At 42.3% G+C, this 25,110-nt stretch overlaps 1 protein-coding gene across 10 annotated transcripts in view; it reads right to left on the minus strand.

The window, feature by feature from the left end:
* Window positions 1-25,110, minus strand: part of LOC138102991 (urea transporter 2-like) — a 302,433-nt gene that overhangs the window by 71,513 nt on the left and 205,810 nt on the right. The window contains exon 4 of one of the 10 annotated variants that reach the window (XM_069000880.1): window positions 931-1,056. The exons of the other annotated variants lie outside the window; for them this stretch is intronic. The gene's annotated coding sequence lies outside the window, so the exon portion shown is untranslated. The remainder of the gene's footprint in view (window positions 1-930; window positions 1,057-25,110) is intronic. 10 annotated transcript variants of the gene reach the window in all.

The following is a 25,110-nucleotide window of genomic DNA, read 5'->3' on the forward strand; positions in this document are numbered from 1 at the left end:
TTTTCATTTGCTCTACTTCTAGTTTTCAAATTCCATCTCAGGATTTGCCATACTATCCTGGTATAGAGCTACTCTTCACTACAGAAGATTTTCCTGTATCTTGTATTCAATGTAGCTAATAGCTACAAGGGAAATATTTTATTTTACACTCCACTAAAAGGGGCAAGTTAAATGATTTTGTTCTGGTTATGCAGAAGTCTGACACAGAAAAAAGCAGAAAATTTTGTGCCTTAGATGGCCTCAAGGGATGGAGATTTATTACTGGCTCAAGCACTCTTCCTGCAAAGTGGAGGGGATTTGTCTGAGTGGAAGGACCATTTTTAAAGACCTGGCCTTTTCAAGGTTGATCTTCAAAGTGTGCTGCACAATCACAGTGATTCCTCTGCTGCTTTTCTACCTCCCCTGTCTGCATTTCTGATCATGCCCCACAGATCTGTTCATTTCAGCACTGCTGTACAAGCCTTGCCAGGCTGCAGGGCTTTGCCAGGCTCGCTGCCTCTGGCCTTTTCAGCTCCACACTGCTTTAGAAAACAACTCTTGCCCTTTGCAATCAGCCTGAAAGCCCTGCAAGGCTGCTGGTTTTAAAGGGGGGTTTAGACAGTAGATTTTTTGATCTTTCTTGATAAACTATCCCCCAGTCATAAGTAGAAAAACACCAGGGCTCACCTGTTTTCTTGACCTTTCTCTCAGAATAATCGATATGTGCAGGTTGTCAAGCCTACTGAACTCTGTGGTAGTAGAGAGGATGTTTCATATGCTCAGCCCTCTTTTCCTAGCTGGAAAACCAAAAATTGGAGAGCCCTAAGGATCCCCTCAGAAGATTTCTGCAAGGCCCTGTATTGCACCAGTCTTCCACATCAAGGTATGTGAGGCTAATGCCCAAAATAACAGCTCTCAGGCCATGATGAGAATCGTACAGAAAGCACTTACCACTCTTAAGCCAAAATCAATAGCAAATTTTTTTTCCTTAGCTCAAGAGGACAAAACTATTTGTTTCGCCATCACACCAGCAGGCCATTCCTCGAGATGAGCTGCTTCCATCAAAGGCAGCAGCGCCTGCAGAAACAGAATTAACTTAACTTCACTATCCTCTAATCATAGAAGGATTAGGTAATTCTATCTGTTCAAAGTGGATAAACAGTTTCAATTGCCTACCATGGTAAGTGGGTCTGTTTTAAATTTAGAAACCTTTCATAGCCTTCAGATAGTGTCTTTCTTATGACCTTGAAAGCAGCAAAATCTCTTTTGAGGCCCTGCCCATGATTTGATTCTTCCTTATGGAATGATACTGAGAAGTTGCTGAGAAGTTGGCTGTTTTTGCCAAGTGCTATGTCTCTATTAATGTAAAAATCTATCTGTAAAGTCAGTTGGGCTGTACTTTTGTCTATTACTCCCTCTGAATTAAGGTACCGCCTTCCTTCCTTCCTTCCTTCCTTCCTTCCTTCCTTCCTTCCTTCCTTCCTTCCTTCCTTCCTTCCTTCCTTCCTTCCTTCCTTCCTTCCTTCCTTCCTTCCTTCCTTCCTTCCTTCCTTCCTTCCTTCCTTCCTTCCTTCCTTCCTTCCTTCCTTCCTTCCTTCCTTCCTTCCTTCCTTCCTTCCTTCCTTCCTTCCTTCCTTCCTTCCTTCCTTCCTTCCTTCCTTCCTTCCTTCCTTCCTTCCTTCCTTCCTTCCTTCCTTCCTTCCTTCCTTCCTTCCTTCCTTCCTTCCTTCCTTCCTTCCTTCCTTCCTTCCTTCCTTCCTTCCTTCCTTCCTTCCTTCCTTCCTTCCTTCCTTCCTTCCTTCCTTCCTTCCTTCCTTCCTTCCTTCCTTCCTTCCTTCCTTCCTTCCTTCCTTCCTTCCTTCCTTCCTTCCTTCCTTCCTTCCTTCCTTCCTTCCTTCCTTCCTTCCTTCCTTCCTTCCTTCCTTCCTTCCTCCCTCCCTCCCTCCCTCCCTCCCTCCCTCCCTCCCTCCCTCCCTTCCTTCCTCCCTCACTACCTCCCTCACTACCTCCCTCACTACCTCCCTCCCTCATTACCTCCCTCCCTCCCTTTTCTCTCTTTCCTTTCTTTTCTCTCTTTCCTTTCTTTTCTCTCTTCTGCCTTTGCCTGACACAGTTTGTTTTTCCTCCCCCTCCACAGATCATGCCAACATATTATTTTTTTACATCCAACCCTCACATCCCTCTCTTTACCACATCTCTTCAAAAAATTTGTTAATTATCCTGGATATATTGCTGATATTATAGGTCCCACTGTTTTGGGTGTTGTGCAACTTTGTATAAGAAATGGCCTTCACCAAGGTCTTTACAATGCAGAGAAATAAGAAAAATAAGAGGAACCGATGTTATTGCATTCCTGATTGAGATAAGGAGCTAAGATACTTCCTGACTCAGGAAGCAGCTTATATCTCAGGAAGTGGGTGAATGCTTGTTTAAGTTCTGTTAGAGTCTGTGGACCCTGAGAATGTATGTAAAAACTTTTTAACTGCTGCCTTGACCAACAGCACCCTGAATTATCTCAGGTAACAGAAGGGGTACCTGGCTGAGTTGGGAAGTCAGTCCATGTTTACAGTGACCTTGTCAAGTTTATCCAAGACCACTTTTGGTTTATCATTTTTCTCGCCCTTGCTTTTATTTTAACAAACTCAGTAAACTGTTATCTCTAGGTGCTAAGACACCTTTGAACATTTCTCTGTTATTATTACTACTCTTTTTTTTTTGAAATACAGTATTTTGAGATTTAAAATGGAGCAAAAAGTGCAGTCAAGAATAACATCTGCCACAGATTTTCATAGTCAAAAAATTTATGACTCAGACAATGGGTTTCAATTTTAAAATATAAATTATAATCCCACCAGGGATCATTTTTACAGAGCAAAAATACTCTTTGACACTGCCATGGGTTTTTATTAAAGAGTTTATAAAAGGAAATCTTAAATAAATACAGCTGGTGCAAGCTACAAGCAGAACTGGATTCTAGATGACAAAATTATTCAGATAGATGGATAGTCCCAAAGGTCTTTTCTTGACAGAGTTTGTAACCTCGATAATAGGGGAATTACACACAAGAGTATCAAAAAGAAACTGTGACTGGGGAAAAGGAAAAAGATAAGGGACACAGTCTGGAATTTTCAAGGGTCAGTAAAGCAATCAGATGACACTGAGCTGAGTGGTGTCATTGACACCCAACCCTGGGTTGTTCCCCAGAGATGTTTTGGATTCCCCCATCCCTGGCAGTGTCCAAGGCCAGGCTGGATGGGGCTTGGAGCAACCTGGGATAGTAGAAAGTGTCCCTGCCCATGATAGGGTGTGGAATCAGGTGAGATTTAAGGTCCCTTCCAACCCAAACCATGCTGTGATATTATGATCATTGCATGTCAGGATTTGCCACAAACTGATGCTAATGGAGCTATGTGTTGTGTGTTGCAACTATGGCTCAAACATCTACCTGAGGGCTGTGCAGCATATTTTTAACCTTTTTTTTCGCTGTTGACAATGATTATTGATGCTATGATGCTTGCTTTCTGCAGAAAAAAAAATTGTAATTATCTTCCAGACAATGTATAGGACCCCAGAAACCCTGACGTTTGAACATGTTCTCATGACATTATTTTCTGTTTCCTTACACTCTTATTTTCTTCTATTATCTGCTGTTTCACACTGCAGTTTGGCCAGAGGTTGTTCTGACACAGGTTTCACCAGGAAGAGAGAAAAAGGGAATGAGAAAGATATACATGAACAAGGCATCTTGGCTTTTCCAAGGGAAATGGAACAGGACAAAACTCTCTGTTATAACCTGGGTTTTTTTTTTGGCTTTGTAATTTTTCTTAAAAATTCATATTTTCTACAAAGGTGGTACAAAAGACTGAATCTTCTTGGACATCCCTGTTTATGTTAGCTCGGTGCCTCAAAGTTTTGGCTGCTCTGAGACAAATTTGTGGCAAAACCCAGTTCTTTTCCAGTCACCTGTTCAGCCTTATTAGCTCAATTATTATTCCCTCTTACAACTGGAAAATTCATGAGTGTCTTTTGCAACAAGATTTCATTGTTGTTTTAATAGAAGCCTTTTCTTCTTTTCTTTTGCAATCAGCAAATGTACCAACTATTCTAGAAAATAATAGAGAATATTACAAAGAGTGAAATAAAATGCTGGATTCATTACTTAGGTTCTCACACCTTGTTCTGAAGCTCATGCTCACTGGTGAAGAGAAACAATGCCTTGGGAAAAGCTGTGTGTCAAGATAAAAATGTCCATTTAAAGTTTGAATTCCAGATACTAAATTGCTAAAGTGAGTTTCTTAGGAACCACATAAAGACTTCCACATGCAGCGACTACTTAGCTAGCAAATGAGAGTAGAGCAAGAGTCAGAATATAAAGTCTTTGTCATCTCATCCAAAAGCAGAAAGAAGGCAAAATTCACATAATTTTTTCTCAAGTGTACTTTGCCAGTGTCAGTCATATCATGCTAAAACTTTGCCCTTCTCTAGTGCTGGTAATGGTGAAATCTGAAAGCATTTCTGACAGCAATCCCAGACCACCTGTCTACAGAGATAAAATCATGCCTGGGACACAGCTCATGCATCTCTATCCTGTGCTAGGTGAGGTTTTTTCCCCATCCTGCCCCTATAGATCACCTGTGTTTGGGGGTGGTTGATAGTCCATCAAGGAAGACTACTCATCATGTGAAATCCTCCCCAAACTTCAGTGATTTGAAGAATAAACTTTTCACTGTTTTTTTCCCCAAGCTCCCTTGCCAAAGAGTTGCAAGCCAGACAGAGAGCCCAGGAGACACTTCTCCATTACCTAGCATGACTCTGAACCACATGCATGCTTCTTCACCTGAAACACATCCTCACATTCAAAATAGGAGGTCAAAAATACTTCTTTTACCTTGTTGGTTTTTTTTCTCCCCTGCTCCCCTGATAGCTCTAAGTGGAGTCCATGCTCTACAGAAATAACCCCCCATTAAATACCCACACCAACCCACAAGTGCAGCGAGTTCTCCCACCCCAGTGAAACAACTGGGATGGCCTTGCCCAAAGGGCCAGTATTTATTATTTAGTGTCTTGCTCCTCTCCCGCAGTGCTGCTGCACTGCATTTCACACCAAGCTCGGCACACACCCTACGATGGTTTCTGAGTGTATATGTGTGTCAAGGCTTAGAGAGGAGCGCTGAATTTCCTAATACTAAAGGGCCCATTTCATGTTATTTATGACCTCACTAGTGTCGAAACAGAGACCTATAAATCGTAGGCATAGGCGCACTAATTCTAGCAACAGCAAGTTTTAGTCACATGTAATTAAAACATCCCAAAGTCTTTCAGCTGTAATGTATTTCCAAATGACACCACTGGGACAGGGGGAAATGGGAAATGAAGGAATCAGCAGTATTTCAAAGCTGTGGCCATTGTTAACTTTTGGGGCTCTGTACAGTGCTGGCACTGCTGTCAAATCTGCAGGTTTCCTGATGCTGTTTTCTATCACGTATTTTAAGGATGATGTAATTGATTTCCAGCAACAGCAGGGACATTCAGATTGCTGGGATACCATCAGGAACTTCAGGAGGAACCTGATGTCCACACTGAAAAATAATACCAACAAATTCTATGATAGCTATCAACAAGTTCTGTGATGGTACCTCTGCCTGGATTAGATACACTAGAGAGGAGAAAATAATTTTCCCTCCCTTAGAGTGAGCTAAAACTGAAGCCTGAGATTTCTCTGAGGTTTAAGAAAGTCTGTGATCTTCTGATTTTATTGTGACTTTTTGTCAAACCTTAGGATTAGCTGTTTATTGTTCAGGGTAATGGGGGAAAGGTGATGTAACCTGAAGAGAGCAGAATTTCAAATGCATGCAAGGGATTTGTTATACCTAGCCCAGGATTAACCTATGAAATTCAAGCTGCCATTGTTGACAATAGGTTGGAAAAATACACCAAAAAGTACAACAGGCCTCTTCACTAACGCATAGCTCACGGCCATCAGAAGAATAAACAGAAGCCAAGAGTGACAGCAATGTGTATTGTGTGCAATGTTATTTGCTCTGCCCAGCAGATGGCAGAGGTTTGAGCTTCATATGTGTGGTGGGAACATTTGCAGCTGGATTGAAGGGCTTGCTCTCAATTTGGACACAGTCTCTGAATTCAAAGCAATGGTAGAGCCCTGGACAGCCTGTATCCAGGTAATCTGGGTGATCTGGGATGTTTTCTCTCTCAGACAGGATGTTAAACTACTACTTTGCTGGGCAAAAGCCAGCCCACAACTACCTGTGACTGGAAAGCCTCCTCCATGGGCAGACAACTCCATCCCAGTTTTCAAAAGCCAAGGGCTGGCTCAGTGGAACTTAGACTGATCTGGTGTGCAGACAACTCCTACACTCTTTTCCAGCCTGGATCCTCAGGCAAGGGATGGTGCTGGCTGTAGATCACAGGAGCAAGTGACCAGCCAAGCTGTGCTGCTTCTGACACAACTTTGGAGCAAACTCTGGACTGGGGCACTGCTGGCTTGTTTGAGCTGGGAATTCATGCTGGGAGAGGCAGACAGGACCATGGATCCAGCCCTGTGCAGACCCTACCCTTGTCAATCCATCGGTCAGGTTGTTTTTTGAGGGATATGTTGCTCTCTTTGCATCAAATTTTCTGCTATTGCCTAATTTTAGTGAGCGTAGCAGAGGGAGTAAGTTAAGAAAATATTAGTAATGAAAAGGAGGATGAAAGGAAAATATTATTTTTGCGGCCAAAATCCCAGGCGTGCAGATTTCTATGCTGGCTTGTTTCCTACCTTCCATTTTTCTTATGATTGTGTCCTTTTTCTCAACCATTCCCTGTATTTCTTATCAGCAAATAATAAGCAGTGGCTGAGACATACTGTTGGAAATTATCTCTTGAAGGAACTTACAGTAAATTCAGAGCTAATCATTGTGTATTTAGACTGAATTTGTCCTCTGAATTGAACTCTGGTGGTGGAAAGGCAGAATGTTTCTGTGGCAGGTGCTATCTTGCTCTGTACAGACTATCCTAAAACACTCTCCCACTGGGTCAGATCTGTGGTCCATCCAGGGCTTTGGAGGCCAAACAGGACCTTCTATCACCCCTGGGAAAAATGGAGCCATGCTGCTCTGTTGAAGGGAGCATCCCATGGCATGAGCTGGGTGGCAAGGAGTGTACAAATGGAATGGTGCATTGGGTCAAGTTAGAGAGACATAAAATGCAGAGTCAGGACCCCCAAAAGGGCAGGAAATGAGAAAGTGAAGAGAGCACTTTGGATATTCCTGTGGTTTTGAGAAAAAGTTGGGCCTTTTAATCAAAATTCAGACATCTGAAGAAAAAGGTGGTCTTATTACTGTTATTTAGAATAATGACAAGAGGCAGTGGTTGAGTTGGCTAAGATTCAACAGAGGTGAAAAAGGCTGTTATATTGTAGTGCTTTTATATCTTTGTGATCCATAACCCTACATGGGCTTCTCTGCCTCACAAACCTCTTGGAAAAAATTGTGGGGTTTATTATTTTGTGTATGAGATTATATTGGGTTTCCTTTGGAAGAAAATGGAGAGGATGAGGGCAGAGATGATGAAGAACAAGATGTTCTATGTTCCTGAACTCAGTGGCTTTGGCTGGGCTGCAAGTAAAAGTTCAGCCATCCTTATGGGGTTAATGCATTTTCCTAAATTCCTGGAGAAATGAAATTTTCCTGAAGGTGCCCAGTGCCATCCCTTTTTCTGGGCAGAAAAATTACATCAGTGTATTTCAGCTATGTTACTTTTTCATGAGACACAATGCTCTCAGCTCATATCTATCCGTAGTTAGGGACTTAGGCCTTTTTCTGTTTATGAGGTCCTTGGGTTTGCTATCTGTCACCAATTCATCTGAAAGTTTTGTGAGCATCAGGTCTTAGATCATTAATATCAGGAGACAGATCAGAGCTCCTTTTAGACTTCAATTTCCTTTTCTTCTCTCATATATTCAAACGTCTGTTTACAGAAATACTGCCAAGGTCTTCTCATCAGTCAGCGTTTTGTGCTTTGGTGTTGATACTGGTGACGCATCACAGTTACAGTTCTCACTCTGAAACCCATCGAAATACGGTGCCAGCTTACAAAAACTGCTAAGAGCAGCTTGGGATCCAACGAGCAGGATTTCTATGGCCTCAGCTTAGTCATGTAAAATGTAGACGCTTTGATGTTTGTTCAGTGGCTTGACTCCTTTTGTAGGTGATAGAGAAGCATCATCTGGTTAATTGTATTCATTTTGGACAACTGTCCCACATGCTCTTTGTGCTTCTCTGGAGAGCCACAAGGAGCCATCACAGGACAATTTAGGTTGGGAAGGACCTTAAAAATAATCCCATTCCACCCCCTGCCATGGGCAGGAACATGCTCCACTATCCCACATTGCTCCAAGCCCTGTCCAACCTGGCCTGGAACACTTCTGGGGATGCCACAGCTTCTCTGGGCACCCTGTGCCAGGGCCTGCCCACCCTCACAGACAGGAATTCCTTCCCAATATCCCATCTGTCCCTGCCCTCTGGCCCTGGGAAGCCATTCCCTGTGTCCTGTCCCTCCATGCCTTGTCCCAAGTCCCTCTGCAGCTCTCCTGGAGCCCCTTTAGGCCCTGCCAGGGGCTCTGAGCTCTCCCTGGAGCCTTCTCTTCTCCAGGCTGGATGCTCCCAGCTGTCCCAGGCTGGCTGCAGAGCAGAGGGGCTTCAACCCCTCAGAGCAGCTTTGTGGACTTCTCTGAACAAGTTCTTTACAACCACTACAACAAGAGCTCAAGTAATTTAGATTAACCTCCCACTTTGACAGGGTTAAAATTAGGGCATCATGAAAACATTGTGGATGCAGGAATTATTTCCATTCTCTTTTAGAAGTACAGTGGGCAATCAGATCAGATAGAGGCAAATTCAAATTTTGTTGCTTTTATATGCTGGAATATTTTTAGCAGCAGCTGAACTTTTAAGATTCTTTAAATATCATTTTCATTGCTAAGTCATTGAATTTTCTCACTGGAAGAAATGAGAAACTTGCTTGTTTCTTGACTACCAATTTCACCGGAAGGCAAGAATTCTGTTTCATAAGAAATATCAAGTTTCAGATATTTTTGGCTGTCCTACATCGCAATGACTTGGATGAATTTCCAAATTTGTCATAATAGTAATGAGTGTAAAAAAGAGACCTGAGAAGCTAACTGATCCTTTGCCCATAAATTTGGGCAGCTTGTGTTCACATCCATGTGCTAATTCAATTAGACTTTGATTGGAGAAACACTGGTGTAGAAGCCTTAGTTCAACAGACTCATTTTACACACACACACAGAGAACATCAAAAAACCCCAAAACAACCAACCACACCAATAAATGCAAGACACAAAACCCAGTAGTGAAAAAAATAAGCACTAATTCTGACTTCAGCTGGTTTCATGGTAACTTGTGAAGATCTGAAAACTGATTTTTGTTTTTTATGCACAAGTGAGTTGAGCACCTGATTCCCAGGGTCTTTTTTATCCACAAATTTTACCACAAAACAAGACATGGAGCTAGAGGAAAGAGACAAATAGGTCTAATTAAATTTTTGAGGCTGAACCTATCTTTATTTAAGACCTATAGTCTTGTATATAGCTGCCTGTCATTTGGATGCAGAATTAATATTAAACATTAAGTATTAAGCAAATCTTTGTTCACACACCTACAGCCAATTGCTGATTATAAGATTTTCCTTGTTTTTCTTTGCTGAGAACACGTGTGCCCCACTCCAGGAAGCATCACCCTGGGGATCTGCTGATGGGGACACCTCGGTGCTCCATTTCTCAGTGTCCTTGCTGTATGGCCTGCAAATCAGGGTGGCAGATGTCTGCTGCTGAGTGCTTGGCTTTTTATTTTTTTTTCCCCCCTCCTTGTGCTGCATCACTTGGTATTTTTAGTTGCTAAATGTTGCAGAGACAGCTTTTTCAATTAGAAAAGTGACAAACTCTGCAAAATGAATTCCAGCACTTGGAGAACATCAGTATCAATCTCCAGTACTTGCTCACTGACTTTGCAGAATGGACTTGTTTTTTTCCCTTGAACTGAATGCTTTGATCTATTTGCCTCCAAAATAAATAAACAAAATAAAACACCAACCAAGAATGTTCCCATTTAATGGTGCTTAGGAAAAGGCATGTGTTCAAATCCATTCCTGTGCCTCAGCTGGGGTGTGGTGGTAGGAGAGTTAAGAGAGTTAGCTATGGATACAGAGCTTTTATTGAAGGCTGCCAGTGCTTTTATAAACTGCTTTGTGGTTAGAGAGTCAAAAGTGTCCAGTTACGATGCACATCTACCACTGCTTACAAAATCCTGTGTGCCTTATGCACACTTATCCAACATCAAAGAATCAGAGACAGATCATCAGTTTTGGTCCTTCTCTTACATTTTAGAAATTGTTCAGTATTAGCCTTGATTTAAGAAATCAGAACTAGCAATGCCTATAGGATAGAACTGATAAAAGAAACCTGTGATGCAAATAAATGTCCTCATTTCCAGGTACTGTTTAAATGCTAATGGAAAGTGTTCTGATAGTTTAGATTATTTTCATTTCTGAATGCAGATTTATCTTGGTTTTCCCTTTAGAAAGTGAAAGAATTGATACAATCTCAGGCATATCAAGCCTATCAAGAATTATAATACTTGGGAATTATTTATTATTTTTACAGTGGTGAGTTTAAGAGTATCCAGTCACTCAGGAGAAGTTTAAGAGATGCCTGTACCGGAGGAATCACCTGTTAATAGTCAATCTGTTTCACTCTATAAGTCACCTGATCAGAAGCAGATTAGACAAATTTAGGTAAGGAATTAAAAAAAGGTCAAATTTGTAACCACGAAGGCAGGAACACCTTATATGAAGCTAGAGTGGCTTCTTCATTCCTAAAAATACTTAGATTTAGAGGGAGATATTGTAACTCAAATAGAGGTTGCAGTGCTCCTCTCTAGGCCCAGGCTCTATATTTATTACTTTTTACTGGTTATGAGCCTGGTATTGTGTAGCTGTAGCACTAGAGAGAGCTGTGGGAACCTACTCCAAGGGGAGACACCTAGAGAACTAGGCATCAGAGGGCAATCATTACTTAAACAATTAGTGAAACAATTAACACCATCAAAAACCTGAGCCAATTATTCCAAAGGTGAATATGAGTGTGGGGCATCTTTTCACAGGCTGGAGACAGGAAAATCTTTTGGATGTCCTAGTCAAGACCAGGATGTTTTACCACCTTTGCCCAAAGTCCCCCAAATCTACCTTTGCTATGGGGTTTGCTTGCTTCAATGTGTAGGCTTTAAGGCACGTATTCTGAGAGAGCACAAGGAGGTGGACTCAGGAACCATGGGCTCTACCCTGATGGCTTGTTTGTTGGCTCTTCCTGAGCTACCTCTGAAAGCTGTAAACTCCCTATATTTCAGGGCTAGGTGTTCCAGGACAAATTATTGGGATTCATTTACAGGCAAGGAGGAAAACCAAACAACACACTCAGCCCAGTTCAACTCAATTCGACTCAACAACTCAATTTAACCCACTAAAATAATTTTGGAACACCCCTGTGAAACAAAACCTGTGAGCTCCATACTTCTCCACAAAGTAGGAGACGCTGATGTTAAGTTGCAGCTGGAAGCCAGCACATCTTTAGATCTAACTACTCAAAACTGCTTTAAGAAAGTCAACAGGTGACCTGGGGGATAACTCACACTTCTGATCACTTGTCAGGAACTGTGAAGTTTCTCAGGTCGATTCCCAGCACTTCCAGATTTTCAAAATAATTCCTGATGCTACAAGAGATCAGTGATAGGAAGGACAAAGGTCTGTCAGTGGGGAACATGCAAACCCAGACCAGCCTGCCCCTGATGGACTTAATAATAAGCAATATACCCATGAGGACAGCAGGATCTTTGCACCTATCACTTAGACAAAATGCTCTTCCCAAGCTCTGGAAATTTTAAGTTTTGCTCTCAAAATAATGAATGCTTGTGTCCATTGCCTCTCCATCATGCCTTCATCAGCGTTTCTTTGATGGGATCATCTGAGTTAGCTGCAGAAGCCCAAGGAAACTGCTCTCCCTCTGAAATCAAAAATGGAGTTGGACTGCCCTTAGGACAGAGAACAGAAGAGAATGAGTGTTAACAAGTATTAAAGGGACTCATTATGATCAATGCACCTTGACACATCCTATGAGTCTCTCAGTTTCTTTCACAGACAAAGAAAAACAGTTTGAGCTGCCAAAGTCTTGACTTTATCTAAACAGACAGGAGAGGGATCAGACCTCAGTGGTCTCATTGCACAGCAGCTTTGCTGAGGCACTGGTGTCCTTCTCACCTTCTGTGGAGTGTTTCTGTTTTGAAATACTGCTGAAATGGATGAATGTAATTATTGGGTAAAAGTTGGCTGGTCAGAAAATTCCCATGCATAATCCTGTATTCATCTGATGAATGAACATCTGCTGGTACCTTCTTGGGCAGGAGCCTGTCACAGGAGCAGTGTATGCTCTGCTGTGTCACTGTCACAGCTCCTGCCAGCCAGTAACTCAAGAGCCCCAGATCAATAGCTGGACAATGAGCAGAATGAGGAAAAAAAAAAATCTGTCTACACTTTGGGGTAACACTTAATGCAGCTTTACAAGGTTCTGGGATTTTTTGTATAAACAGGTCCTTGTTTCTCAGAAGTAAAGATACCCAATATTCTACCATGCCAGATGAATTAATGGCAATGCCTGGAGCTTAAGAGAAATTGTTTAAAGCAATGGTGGCAAATCTCAGTTTTGAAATAATTTTTTGTTCAGTGAGGGACCTCCAGATTTCCTTTGTCTCACTCCTCAAAGAAGTCTGTCTGTTTCTCAGGGCTCTGCAATTCAAGTGTGTCTTTGCCTTGTTGGAAGATCACCTCTCTCACAACCTGACATAACCTCACAGGAGCTCTGCTACAGAAAGCACTGGTTCTTCAGGCGTCTTAAATTGAGCTAAAATTTGAGTAAGTCCATGGGATATGCCATGTAATGCCAAGCAGGGAAACTTCTATTTCACCTTTCAGAAAAGCAGCCTGATTTTCAGCAGAAAGGACATGTGTATATTCTGAAAATCAGGTGCCATTCAAGTATTTTGTTGAGAAGGCAAGATAAGAAAACAGTGACTACCATCTGAAGTCTTGGACTGTGAAACTGGGGGATGATGGAGCTGTAAGGAAGCTGAAAGAGCTTCCCCTTTAGCCCTCTGAATACTGCTTTTAATTAAAAGTTCAGGTTTTCACATTGTAGAAACACCAGTGTTATGGGCTCACCAAGAGAAATAAACTCAAGGGTTAGGTAAGTATCAATATAAAGTGATCTTTAATGAACTCAAATAAAGTTTATTCTATAAAATATCTGCTAGATTTAATTCTTATGTCCTGGTGAGTGTAAATAAACCCCCTTTGAGATACAAAGAGCCGTAAGGTGAATCTGAGTGAACCCAATGTTTTTTGACATCATGGGTCAACCTTTGACAACATTTCCAAGAGAAGAACCTGACCTATAAATCTGGAAATAAAGATGGAAATGTGGTCAGTTGTCATTTGGAGCAAAGCACTTTTCAGCAGTTAAATGGCAACCCCTGTGAGGGAAACTTGTGTGTGAAGCTCAAAAAATACTTAGAAGAGGATACATCTGTCCCAGTATTGTCTTCTGAAAACAGCCAGATGCCTAATGTAGATTAGCCATCTAATTTTTATAGACATGTAAAGATAGGTGAGTATGCCAAAATAAATCATTGCAGCTCTGACCTGCACAGTCTGTCTCTATGTATGATTCAACAGCAGCTGGAAAACTGCATTTGATTAACATCTCTGTATTGCTAGCAAGTTGTTGAGGAGCAGAATTGCTTCATTTTAGTTGCCCTCTTCTGATCAGAAGGCTGTAGGCATGGATTTATAGGGAGAATTAAAAGAATCATATTCATATGTATACAGTGGAAGAGGCAATTAAGAGGAGTTAGGAAAACCCAAACTTCAAGAGATGTTAACATAGAAGGAGAACAACAATTACTTGGCATGATACCAAGGGTAAAGCTAGCAGCAAGATAATTCAATCAAGACAGGGAAAAAGTGAAATCTCAAGAGATTTTACAGGAAAGACTTTCTCAGAGAAAGACTTGTGGAGGTATGGAATAATTTGAAATCCCCGAAAAGAAACATTTTAAGCCAGGCAAAACAGAACATCAACAGATATTCTGATGATAACTCTCACAAGAGAAAGAAAATTGCCTGGACAGTCTAACTGGTTTCTTCTCTATCTAAATTCTGTAATTTTGATTTCTGCTTCTCAATGTGTGATGGCTTCAACAGGGTAAGTCCCTTTAACAGCAACTATGATATTGTGGTTAATTTGCCTTTGGCAGGGCTGTTATTCCTTTTCTACAGTAAATGCCCCACACTAGGGCAGACACCCACAAATCAACTGTGCCCACAAACACACCTGCCCTGGCTGTCACTGCAAGAACAGCCTGTCTAGACTCAGCATTACCTCCAGACCAGACCTAGCTCTGGCTGAGGCTCAGGATATAGTGGTACCCTGAATTCATTCGTGTGGACTCCACAGGAGATACTCTTTTTGCTTGTTCAATTTTTTTTTTTTAGCATCTGGTCACAAGGGAACAAATGCTGTTGATGAGATGTTCACTTGCTGAGTGCTTGGCCCCTGAAGAGCCGTTCATGTGCCTGTTGTGCTGGGAAGCGTTTGGGTCCTTGAAAACAGCTGTGATAGCAGAGTCTCTGCTGGAAAATTGGGAAAGATATTCCCAAGGAATGAGAAAATTAAGCCAGAGAGACATTCAGGTGAAATGTAATCTTTAACAAGATTTTTGGTGCAGCAGTCTCATTGTAAATGGGGGACTTTGTAGTATCCCCCAATTAACATTACATGGAAGAAGAAATATGGAGTTCTGAGGGAGACTCCAAACAGTTTATGAATCTCTGTCCATTTCAAGAAATTATTTCATCCAAAAAAGACACAGTTTTTGAAAGCATTCACACTGAAGTGCTGTTCCATATGAAATATTTCAACACAGGAAATGCCAAAGCAATTCATGTCAGTATTTTTTTAAGAAATATTTTGACTTTTGTTTCAAAATATTATTTTTTTTTTAATTTAAAAATTGACCGCAGTGAACAGGAAGAAAAAAAGAGTAAATAAAAAAAATCCCTACCTAGTCTCAGGACATAAGAAGAGGTTTATTTTTGGAGTGAACAAATTCCTTCGAGTTGACCCCAAATGAAGTTCGTTATTATGCTTTCTTTTGCCGAGCTGGAAATCCTGAACATACTTTCTAGAAGACCTGCCCAGGATTTTCTCTTGGATTTCTTTTAGGCCACTGAACAGAAGAAAATAGAAAAAACCAACATTCTGTCTCTGCTGCAGAATGTATTTCAGGGAACAGTCTTGCCCTGGTTGGAGATGACTCTGCATCTTTCTTATCTCTGTGACTAACTTCCAGACACCCAAATTGCCTCCTAACATATGGAAGATATATGGGCAGGATTTTTTGTACAAGCCAGACTGCAGCAGATGGGTGAAATATACAGCACTCTGTCTTTGATTTAGGAAAAATAATCTACTTTGCATTCATGGAGACTGCATGGCTTTCCCATGAAGTTTCTATGCAGGCTGACTTCTCTAAGGGCTCTGCTAAAATTTCAAATAATTTTTAACTTGATTATGCTAATTTTTTCTCCAGTCAGGGAGAATATAGTGTATTTGATATCCATTTCCTCTCCCTTGACCAGCTCTATGACATTTTGTGCTTTCTCAGAAGAGCACTGTAGTCTTAAAGCCAGAGAAAAACTTCAGCTCTTCAGGTTTCTGGTGGAACAAGCACAGAGGGAGGCTGGTTCACACCCCAGGCTGGTTCACACCCCAGGCTGGTTCACAGAGGACTCTGTCACCCACACAGAGCAGGAAGTGTGAATGCTGTACCTTCTGCACATGGACAGTTACCTGTTGGCCCCAAGGATGGCTCCCAGTGACCTCCAGCTCTCAAGACAATGCCTTAGTTCAATTTCTTACCCAACAATGACCTGGCCCCTGCAGGGTTGTGCCTGTGCTGTGACTGTGATGGTCACAGAAACATTTGGGTGGCAGTCACATGGTAGTAACAACTCTGATGTGGTGTTACTCAGGATATGACCCTGAGTTTCACTACTCATAGGCATGAGAGGCACTGAGAGGCCCATAAGCCACATCTGTCTGAAGATCCAGGTGTTCCTGACCCCCAAAATTCAGTTACAAATGTCTGTAAGATGTGTATGAGCCAAGGGCAATGAAACTCTTTCAAGCTCAAATTACATGTGGCCACTCCAAATTCTAATTTCATGGCACAATTTTTCCTCTCTCCTCTCATACCAGAGAGGTGAGATACTTTTCAAGATGGGTGGAAAAAAAGGGAAAAAAATGTTAAATAAAAGAAGATGACACTCAAATCTATCCACCTGTGCTGGGATGTGGACTCCATCCAAGGACCCTATGCTGAAGGAATGCTTTCCTCATGCTTCAACTAAGGTCATGAGGGGAAAAACAAGGCTGACCCTGTCTCTGTTCACTGTTGCTGGTGCTGTCAGTGTTGCAGAGCCAACCCATTTCACAAAACGAGCCTTTTCCACCGTGGTGCCCTCTGTGTTTTAGAGGTCTGCTCCCTCCCACACCAGTAAACTCTTTTTTTTCATGCTCCTTGGTGTAGCCACACATGTACCCCCGCAGAGCAAGGGCAGGGAGCCTCAGCGCTGCACTTCAAGGGTCAAAGTAGGCTCTTGCCAAACACGCTGGAGTTTCTTTTATTTATTTTTGTAACTTTCTTTGGTTTAATTTTCCATGCTAGGCTATGCTGCAGAAGGCAGATGGACTGCAGCTCTGCTCTGTACACCAGGTGGCCTCAGTGGTATGTGCTTCAGCCCTGATCATCTCAAGGTGCAACCATCACTCCTGCCGATGCCCTTTTTGTTTGCAGTGATCTGAGCAAGCTTTAAAGTGCAGTGAAACAGAGCCAAGAATCGTGCAACAGGAGGAAATATAGGAGATAAAACACGTGCATGGATGGGATTGATATCAGAAGGCATCTGTTAAACTCACATAATGTTTATATGAAACAGCTCTGCAGACAATGAGTACTGCTGTGTTGTAGCTACCTGGAGGGACAGAGAGTTGTTATCATCTTCTCTTAGAATAAAGTTCTTAAAAAATAAAAGCCTCAGCCACAGGCAAGCATTTTGCATGTTGCCACATAGTGATTTATTCATCAAAGAGGAGATGGAGGAACCAACAGGTGACTGATAAACCTGCTGCATGGCAAACTGCAAGAGGGTCTCAGTGAGAGGCTGATTGTTCCCATGGAGGGAAGATACTGGTGGAATTTCTCATCTCACTGAACTTATTTAAATGTACACAAAGCAGGAACACGCTGATTAAATCTGCTGGTGACATGAAGTTAGAGTATTCTATCAGTGCGATGGAAAATTGTGAGTCACAGAAACTTGGCAAGGCTCAGTCATACAAAATGTAGCTTGTCCACCCATGGTGGCAGTCATCTGACTAAAAGCAAATTTCTGTGGAGGAATTACTCACCATGAATTCTCTTTGCTGTTGGCAGTGACAAAAGCACTTTAAACATACTATCCTGTCTTTCTAGAAAAGATACCTAAGGTACATTTAAAGGACTTTGCACTAAGTGTAGCTATCACTCACTCTTGATGGTAAGGACTCCATGAGGAGTCTGGATCAGCTGCAGATGCATGAACTGTGCTCATCTAGATGTTGCAAGATTAATCACGTTTGGCTTTAGAGGAGAATAATAAATTCTCTGCAAGATGGTGCCATCCACGGGGAGGGATAGAGGAAGGGCAGCTTTCTCTCCCTCATGCATGGAGACCTCTGATCTGATTTTCAAATTGGATAAAAAGGAAACAAAAAAATAGAAGGTAAGCTATGATCCTACAGTGTTCAGCCAATGTATTTCCTGTACTGAAAGTCTTGCTAAGAGACAGAAATGAATAATGACTGAATTTCCACCAGGAGCAAGTGCAAAGGGTGCCAGAGGGAAGGGAAGGGAAGGGAAGGGAAGGGAAGGGAAGGGAAGGGAAGGGAAGGGAAGGGAAGGGAAGGGAAGGGAAGGGAAGGGAAGGGAAGGGAAGGGAAGGGAAGGGAAGGGAAGGGAAGGGAAGGGAAGGGAAGGGAAGGGAAGAATTGCTGTGGGATTTTCCAGACGCAGTCCAAAATCTCTTTAAGAAGATTAGCCTTCAGCTTGTGAGTCACCTTTTGCTTTCCTCAGTATTATCAAAGCTAGAGACATGTTTTCACTAATTTTTTATTGGGCTGTCTCCCCACATACCATGCTGGCTGCATCTCCTCAGTATTGCTTCTTCCCCTGCCAGGCCTACAGTGACCGGGTCAAGCCGTGTCTCAGACCCCAAGCTGTCCCATTCCCTACAGGTTTTACCAAAGATTGCTAAAAGAACTTCTCTGCATGGGGATTAACTGGGCCCAATCTGGGCCAGGGGTCAGTGTCACCTCCTATAGCTTGGCTTTTCTCCTCCTTTTTTCCCTTCCCTGTTTAGCCTTTCAAAAATAGGAGAGGAACTGGAATGCTGAGAAACCAGAGAAGCCATCAGGATTACAACTGCTTGACAGAACAGAGGGATACATGACTGGAGAGACAGAAAAATCACAGAGAGATCTGAGAGAGGGAGGGAATGAGGAATTAAAATGATCAACACCTAGAATTAAACCATCAGTCAACAGAGATTAATTGCAATGGGAAGCATGGCAGGGCTATGCAATACATGGCATATTCTATTACAGCAGCAGGAAAACTCTCCTTTCAGGAACTGGTTAGTGGCCAGATAACTCACATTACCTAGAAAAGCTGTGGCTGCCCCATACCTGGAAGTGTTCAAGGCCAGGTTGGATGAGGCTTGGAGCAACCCAGTCTAGTGGAAGGTGTCCCTGCTCAAGGCAGGGGGTTTGGAGTGGGATGAACTTTACAGGTCCCTTCCAACCCACAGCATTCCATGATTCTGTGATTCTAAGTTGGTTAAAACATGTGAGATAATTGAAACTCTGTGTCCCCAGATTTTTTAAAGGAAAACCACAATCCTTCCTCCTACTTGAACCCTTTGTGTGTTTTCCAGAGGGCAACATGGCAGAGGACAGGTGGACAGACTGCCTCAGGCCATCCCTCACTCATCCTTCACCTGCCATGGAGGAGGGCCAGCAAAGACCAAGTGGTTGGCTTCTAACAGGACAAGGTTCAAGAAGGGTTTGGAAAAAGATGAAGTAATTGGATGTGTCTTACAAGAAGGCAGTGGACAGGAGGAAAGGAAGATGCGGTTGGGAGGTGGCAGAATTACTTGTGGATGGTGGGAGACACATGGGTGAGTTTAAGTTCAGACATGCAGCTCAAGACTTAGACCAGAGACCACAGCAAAGGCCTGGTAAGGAAATGATGAGTTGGATATGGGGCAGTGGGGAGAAATACTTTTCATTATTGTAAACTAAGACTATTTTTTCCCTCCTACACTGCTTAATTGATCTCTGGAACTCACTGCTGTAAAGTATTACTGGGCATGCAATTTTGCAGGAGGAAAATATAGTTGGGAATTCTCTGAGTTATCTCACAGAGGATAGATGCATAATGGAAGTACAATATAACATAAACTCTCATACTTAGGGGTATACAATCATTACTGCTGACAGGTTTATATAGCAAAATTAGTCCATAATTGCTCAAAGGGAACTCTTGTGTCTTCCTCTGAGAAACTCTTGGAGGAAGAATCTGGATTAAAAGCAATGCTAATTGTATCCAGCACAACTCGTCCTATATCTTAGTGAATCTTTTCATTTTCTGACTGATATGATATGGAAAAAAATTCTTATCTCCTGCAGGTTACATAAATTTCAATAAGAACAGAAGCTTAACTTCTGTGGATGGGATTCCTGGGAAAAGCAGTGAGATCCAAACAAAAGCAGCTCATGAGCTCTTTTGCAGGGCTCTCCTACCTGCGGGCATCTAATGGAAGTGCAGTCATGCACAGTCAGTGAACATCTCCCATAAAATCAGTGCCTTAATTGCAGGGTCTCCCAAGACTTTTTTATATGATCCCCTGAGACTTCTTCCACTGAGGTCCATTTATCTTTGTAGCATATGTCCAGATCTACAGAAGATAGATTTGGTTTTTCCTTTTTTTTTCTTCCCTTCAATTTTACTTGAAAATCTATAATTAAAGATTGTTAATCCCAGCATGCAAGTTAATGTTTAGGGAACTGAGTTTGAGGCAGACACATCTCAAGGTTCATAGGAAAGCCAGTTTCCCTGTGAGTGTCCAGTAGGTGCTGTTAAGTGACTTTTTGGTGCCTGAGTTTTTAGGTGCCTCGGGTGGCAGATATTCACAGAGAAGATGAAGGGAACCACATTTGATCAGCCTGTGGGATTCCTAAGGTTTAAGGAAAGAAAGTAGGCTCTTGAGGCCTCAGCTGGTGTCTTGGACGAGAGATCCTGAATTCTGTGGCTGTGCCAGCTAATAGAGTGAAATGTCTGAAGAGGAAAAGAATAATTATTCTAAAGGATGGTAGGAACATATGATGGAATCCCCCATCCTCTGATAAACATATCTGCAAGCAAGTGATCAAATTGAAATACTTTTGGTTCATAAGCAGCTAATCTGCAAAGAAATCTCTCCCCTGTTCCTCCTGTTGCCTTCCCAACATTATTTTCATTTCTATCTAGATTTGTTTGCTTGTTAGTCTGTGGCCTCCCCCTAAGGATGTAACTGCAGATGGATGAATTATTTTATTTTATTAAATATTATTCTTGGCTTTTTGGAGATGTTTTTTTGTTTTGCTTTAATGATTATTCCTTCTGGTGTTATTTCAGTTTTCAATTACAACTTGTGTGTGTATGTGTCTGGTACACTACCATTTTGTAAATGGATGTATGCACTTATTGTTAATTGATTCCCCAAATAAACCCAAATGCTTGCATTGAAATAATGTATTCTATTTCTTGCATGCCACTGAGCTGGATGCCTTCCAGTTTGGCATCTATTGCTGCTCTGGAGATGGACATTTTTCTCTCACTCCCCTTACCCCTGGAGTGAACAGAGATGGTGTTAGGTCAATTTTCTCTGCCGACCACATATCATTGGTTGATGTTTCTGGATAAGGATGGCCAAAGTTGCACCTCTAAGTGTGTATTTAGGCATCTAGACAGACAGTTGCTTTTAAAAATACCCCAACAAAACACTGAACTCTCACCAACCACACAGGCTTCAGTGAGGGTTTTCTTCCCTGAAATCAGGCCATTATGAAGGGTATTTTTCAAAACCAGCCCTTGTTGGCCTATATCTGCTCCTACCAAAACCACTGTCTGCTTGAGAGTTATAGCAGAAATGAGAATTAATCCACAATTGGTCCTTTAGCCAGTTTTGGCAATCTAACTTTTTTAAATCAGGCTTTAGCTGGAAAACACAGCTGAAATCCCTGATGGTGGGACCGTGCACTTCAGCAGGTTTCAGCAGGTCATCTAGTCCGTCTTTAGGCCAAAAGAGAAAGATAATCCCCTTTCAACTGTGATTCATCCCACATATTGCAAACATCTATCTTAGGAACAGATGAATCATTTCCTGGAGGTGCTTCTCTCTCTCTCTGTGTCTTCTCTCCATTCAGGAAACCTAGCAGAAAGCTTAGCAAGACTATAAATTGTAGATAGCTAAAATGGGGGGAGATGAATCCCACTGTGCACTGAGAATCAATGACTGTTGATTCATTGAATTCTAACTTTCTAATGCTGTCAGCATTTCTGTTTTGACAGTTTGGAATTTTATATTGCTAACTGCTTCCTGCCATTTTTTATGAATCCCCCCTCCAAAAAATATTAAACTGGCCCATTGAGCTGGTATGGAAATCTGTGATGGGAATTAGTTGGACAATCACAGGCAATTTCTTGTTTTAGACAGTGAGGGGTTTCATGTTTGGTCTTCAGCTGCCAGAATGAGTCAAATTTTCCAGAAGACATAAAAGCACTTGTATCTGTTAGAAAGAGTCCAGAGGCCACAGAGATGCTCCAGGGATGGAGCCCCTCTGCTCTGCAGCCAGCCTGGGACAGCTGGGGGTGTTCAGCTGCACAAGAGAAGGCTCCAGGGAGAGCTCAGAGCCCCTGGCAGGGCCTAAAGGGGCTCCAGGAGAGCTGCAGAGGGACTGGGGACAAGGCATGGAGGGACAGGACACAGGGAATGGCTTCCCAGTGCCAGAGGGTAGGGACAGATGGGATATTGGGAAGGAATTCCTGTCTGTAAGGGTGGGGAGGCCCTGGAATAGGTTTCCCAGAGAATCTGTGGCTTCCCCTGGATTCCTGGAAGTGTCCAAGGCCAGGCTGGATGGGGCTTGCAGCAACCTGGTCTAATGGAAGGTGTCCCTGCCCATGGCAGGGGGTGGAATGGGATGATTTTTAAGGAACCTTCCAACCCAAACCATTCTATGATTCTATAAGGGAGGATCCCTCCCTGCTGGTCCTGAGAGTATAACTTAAACGCAACGCTGCAGTTGGATCAAGGTCCTGGTAAAATACCTTCAAAGAAAAGGGAGCAAAAACTGGGGAGGAAATAGATCAAACTATCCAAGGCATAAGTGTCCAGGGCTCACCTGTGCTGAGAAACCTGAGCTAGCTCCCACTATGGGGTACATCTCACCATGCAGAGGCAACAGCTGAGGTCCTGGAAGCACAGCTGGGCCGTAGCCTGGGCTGAGCAGCCTGCTAATTACACTGTCCTTTCAGCAGGATTAATTACCTCTGAGCTGATAAAACACACATGTTTTTGGCTGCAGTGCTGGCTTGGTTGGGACTTCTGAGTGGTGGTGTGTTATATACTGCAGTCAAGGCTGCAGTCATCAAGGAAAATGTTTTGATGGTGATTGTATAATAATGTGTGTTGATGTCAATGGCTAAAGAACTGGAAGGGAATATGAAAAGCACAAGTAGCAGCTTGCTGAAAATAAACTGCTCATCTCTGTGAAATTCTTCCTGGTTTAGCAACAGTGTTTTTAACCTGTAGAGTATAATAATGTCCCCATAGAAGCTAAGAACCCCTAGAATAATTTAAAAGCTGTTAATCCTTCATATCAAAGTACAGCACAACATACAAAGATTATTGAGCCTTAATATAAAGGGCTATTCAGTATTACCTGGTTATCTACTGACAAAGTTGAAAACATCTTGTCATCTTCTGGCTGAGCATGGTAATGTTTTAGAATTGGAGACACATAAACAATAAAAAACACAGGATCGTACAGGGAATTGACAAAGGAGGTAATTTATCTTGCTCCAGTATTGATCATTCCTCAGCCACAAAATGCAATACAGAAATGTCAAGCATTCTGGTGTTGCTCAGTGTGACCAAGTTTCCTGATGTGATCATCTGCAGGGAGCGGGTGCCTTTCTGAATGATGCCTTCTCTACAGGTGGGACAGCAGGGTGGGAGTGACAGCATCAGTAAAGCCCAACCACCCATTACCCTCCAATCCTTTCTCCAAAAGAAATTTAGGAGAAATCATTCCCAAAAGTTGCAGCTAGGGGTTTAACACGTGAAAAGTGAAATATGAAAAATCTCTTCCTAATTCCCATGCATGTGTGTTAGTGACACTGATTATATCACATGACAAGATTAACCTAATTTGAGTTGTGCTTTTCCCTACATCTCTTCCTTATTCAGTGGCTGACATGCCATAAATAAAATATAAAGTCAATCAAAAACCAAGAAACAACTAGAAAATCTTGTCAAGACTATTTGCACAGGGAGGGTACTTATGTGCTTAGGTGGTTTGAGTTCACTCTCGTAGACCTGCAGGTGGGTGAGTCCAGTATTTTCATCACAAAATCCTTGAATGTTTTGGGTGGGAAGGGACCTTAAAAATCATCCAGTTCCAACCCCTTGCCATGGGCAGAGGCACCTTCCACTATCCTAGGTGGCTCCAAGCCCTGTACAACCTGGCCTTGGACACTTCCAGGGATCCAGGGGCAGCCACAGCTGCTCTGGGAAACCTGTGCCAGGGCCTCACCACCCTCACAGAAAAAGAATTCCTTCCCAATATCGCATCTGTCCCTGCCCTCTGGCACTGGGAAGCCATTCCCTGTGTCCTGTCACTGTCTGCCCATGTGACAAGCCATTCTCTCAGGGATATTTTTGCAGTGACTTTGGGGGTTTCTGACCATATGGGTACAGTCAGCTGCAGGCAGCCATCCTGCTACCCTTGACTTGCTCCTGACTGCCATGAACCAGGCCCTACTCACCAAAATAGCCCCTGCCCTAAAGCCAGTGCATGTGCCAGCAATGCTGCTTGGATGATGCATCACTGTCTGCAGAGGCTGGCGGCTGGGACACCTTAAGAAATCCTCCAGGATTTATTCTAATGTCCATATCTGAGACCAATATAAGTAACCTGGTGCAAAAAACCACTGATGCAGAGCTCTGCTTAATTTCTTAGTTGGCAGACATAAGCATTTGGTATATGCCAGTTGCAAGGGCATTTTTGCAGCCAGACTTTTTGCATCCTTTTCCTTTTGAATGCTTGTAAAGGTCGTATTGGTCTTGACTACTCATTTATTTCCTTTCTCTCATTGAATTTTTAACAATGACAGGCATTCATCCAAAGCTCTGGGCTCCTCTACACTGCATTAAAATTCACAATGTCATTTGCTTTCAGTAAATATATTCAAATGAGCTGCCTTCAAAACCATAAATGACTCACCATACAATCAATCATAATTGCAGGACCCTGAATTTCTCCTCTACATGTTGTCCTTTAGTGCCCAGAAGAAACACATGATGTAACTGTTACCAGAAACTGGTTGTGGAAAAGAAATTTGATGTGATCATTTTTATTCTCTAAGGAAAACCTGGTAAGTTAAATACAGGACCAGTTTTGGCTGGAAAATGAGAGAGATACATGTAAATTTTATATTACCACTCAGAGCTCTGAGTTCCTGTACTTAAGAAAACTTATCTTTCTAATAAATTATTAAGTTTCAAAGTGGAACATGTGCTTCTCTCTTAGCTTCCCATAAACCTCCCTGAAAATTTTAAACATACATATTCACATGCAGAAAGTCT

The sequence above is a fragment of the Aphelocoma coerulescens genome (assembly GCF_041296385.1).
Source record: "Aphelocoma coerulescens isolate FSJ_1873_10779 chromosome Z unlocalized genomic scaffold, UR_Acoe_1.0 ChrZ, whole genome shotgun sequence".
NCBI classification, from domain to species: Eukaryota; Metazoa; Chordata; class Aves; order Passeriformes; family Corvidae; genus Aphelocoma; species Aphelocoma coerulescens.